Source organism: Mastomys coucha, unplaced genomic scaffold (genome assembly GCF_008632895.1).
Source record: "Mastomys coucha isolate ucsf_1 unplaced genomic scaffold, UCSF_Mcou_1 pScaffold18, whole genome shotgun sequence".
Classification (NCBI taxonomy): Eukaryota; Metazoa; Chordata; class Mammalia; order Rodentia; family Muridae; genus Mastomys; species Mastomys coucha.
The window spans coordinates 5,442,336-5,445,641 of NW_022196900.1; positions in this window are offsets into that span (position 1 = coordinate 5,442,336).

A 3,306-nucleotide genomic window follows, 5' to 3' on the forward strand; every position below is an offset into this window, starting at 1 on the left:
TTCTACTTGGTGCTTAGTTACAGGACACTCACCTTGTCCCCAGATGAGAACAAAAACAGTAGGTATCTTCACCTGGAGGAAATACAGAATGTTCTTACAGGGCTGAGTGAGCGTGCTTAGCAGATGTGGACCAGTCTTACTGTGTGGTGACAGTGCTGACTCCCGGAGGACACCTGTTCCACACAGTCTTGCACTTCCGAGTAGCTTGTTGACACTACTCCTGAACTACTGAACCCCCATTTGTTTGCCTCCCTGTCCAGCAGAGGAGGTGTTCTCTCCCAAGGCAAGGACCAGGCTTATTTCACCTCTGTCCTGTGGTCCCTGTGTCCTGCAGAGACCCTGTTATGAAGTGGAGATCATGGACTCCATCCTGGCTGAGGAACAAAGAAACTGGTAATGCTTTTGAATGGCAGATCCGGCCGGGTAGAGAGGCACAAGCCTGCCAACCTAGCTCTTGGGAGGCTCCATATGGCCTGAAAAATCAATCAGACAATCAAACAAACAAACGAACAATAGGAAAAGAAAAAAAAACACAAAGAAACAGTGAGAACAGTAGTCACAAATGCAGACCTTGGCAGCCTTCCCCTGCCCCAGCTGATTCATGATTTCACTGGCATTTTAGTTTGGCCTAGATTGAACTGAACCCACCAGAGGCACAAGGGCTTGAGAAGGGCCCAGAGACTCTGCCTCTAGGGAGAGATGAATAACCTTGGCATTCCCCCCCCCAACCCCCTGCAGAGCTGGTTGAGGTGCTAAGACAAATTAAGAGTGCTCAATTGTGGTACAGTCACTCTTGGTGACTTCCTTTTGGGGGCCACACTACTTGGCCACAAAACCTACCACCTGCACAATGATGAAATCTCTCTTGGCTCATCAGTGAGGTTGCCTGCCTTCCAGGAGTACCAGTTACATAAACCCCAGATTTCTACTGGGCTGACATTGAAGTTATAGGCTATGGCTATTTTACTGTATAGACTGGCATCGCCTTGACAAGTTCACAAGTTTACCGGTGAGGGGCGGGGGGAGTGAGAGAGCTTCTATTGGAGTCCATGGCTTAAGAGTTTTTGGAAGTTTTCAACTTAGCCGCCATGCTCTGTAAAATACACACAATGTTTTAATTCCACTTCACAGAAGGGCTTTCTTCATGAGTCCTCTTTGGGGGCCTTCCCTATTAGGAGAGGCCCATTTATAGAAACCACTACTTAGCATTTTTTGGAACTTGTTATCCTATTCAGCAGAGCCCAAGTCGGGAGGCTCTGCACTCGGACAATTACTGCTCTTGATTAACAACAAGAACTGATGAGTCGGCCTTTCCAGCGTGCTAAGCAAACTCAGCCAAGCAGAAAATATCACTGAAGGGAAACAACAGGAAGTGCGTTCCTTGGTTACATTAGCACCGAGGCAATATTTACACATGTTTGTGGATGATGGGAGAACCTCGTCTGCCGTGTGCCCTTCCGGATGACATCAGCAGGCCAGGAAAGCCACAGCTCCCTCCCAGTCTGGGCTGTGCATGCCATCCAAGACTGCAGGCTGCGGACTCTTGGGAAAGTCACATGACCAGGGACGGTCAGGCCTAAGCGCATAGTCTCTGCCTTGCTCCATTCAAGTCCCCCTCCTCCAGGGCACCAAGGGACCAGCATCAGGCCAGGAAATAGACTGGCAGCTTTGGCCTTCCACTCTCAGCCTCAGACAGCTTGGTGGCAGTGTGGCAGGGTCCATGTCTCTATATTCTCCCCAGCACTGACAGAACCACTGTTCTTTTAAAAACTCATTTGTGGTGTGTGAGGTGGCTCACCTGTAATGACTAGAAGGCTGAGGCAGGAGGATCGAATGAGTTCTAGATCAGTCTGGGCTAGAGTGAAATCCCATTTTAAACAGCAAAATAATAATTATCCCCGTAAATTCAAATTATGCTTTTAATCATTGGGCTGAACTTGTACTGAGAAGTAATACATGTCCTCTTGTGAATGAGCTGTGCATGTCTTTGACCCATTTTTCTGTTGAGGAGGAGAATCTCCCCCTCCTGTCTTCATATTTTGCATTAAAATGTATTACGGGCACTGTATCCTTTCATATTTCATAGATTTATTTAGCCAAGTAACTTGTCTTTGCATTTTATTAAATGCAAAGGCACATTTAATCACACATAAAATGTATCTATATTATATAACGTATTTTAGCTGAATACACCACTCTTTTCTTCTAAGACTTTATATCTCTTTTTTGAGCTCCAAAGTCATATCCCATGCAGTACCTATAGACCTACTGGCTTTAGGAGAAATTATAAAGTAGCTCTGTACTTAGTCTGGCAGGAACTGGATTAAATGTGAGGTGTGAGGAAAGACCTTTCTGGAGTTCATACTGGAGAGTTAAGATGAAGGTGGGTAATGGGGCATGAGTCTCTAGCATAGACAGGCCACAGACTGCAGCGTAGAGACAGTGAGACAGTGCCAAGGGATAACTGACATGTGAAGAGCCAACCTAGGCTGAACATGGATCCACGAGTCTTTGTAATCTTAGGTGGAGCTGTGGACAGATCCCCAAATACACACACTGAAGTCCTACCCCTTAGTACTGCAAGATGTGACTGTTTTGAGCCAGGGTCTTTGAGAGGTGATGAAGGGCAAAGTGGTCATTAGGGTGGATCCCAATTCAGGAGGGATGGTGCCCTTCTGACGTGAGGTGTGGAGGGAAGACAGAGGCACGTCTCTGTCAGTAGGATGACGAGGGGCCTCAGAGGGCTTTCAGCCTTGATCTTGGACCTGGAGCCTCCAGAACTGACAGAAAACAGATTAGTGTTGTGTGAGCCACCCTGTGTGTGCTGTGGAGTTACTCAGCCTTGAAAACAAACACAGGAAAGTGCTGTATTTACTACATGCCCTCAGGGTTGGCCTGAAGCAGGGCTTGAATGGCTCCCATCATCAGATCCTGGGGAAGACCAAACCAAGGACGGCTCTGTTGATTTGATTCAAGAATATTATTTAAAGATTGTGCACAGGGCATACTCCCAGAGGAAAAAGAATCAGGACATAGCAATAAGCAAACCAAAAATAAATAAATACAAGATAAGACCACTCTGGGTGTTAATGCTTCTAGATGTCTAAAACCACAGTGACTGTGTCTGCTATGGGAAGGCTTCCAGGTACTGGCCACTGCTTCTTCCCCCTAGACTTGGGGACCAAGTGCCTCTCCTGGAGTCCGCGGTGGTAAGTAGATCTGGCGGTCTCCCTCCCTAGATAGCCATAGGCTGGATAGATATCCTTGCTGTCTCTGTAGCCTGCGGAGGAGGAACCTCAGCCCCCC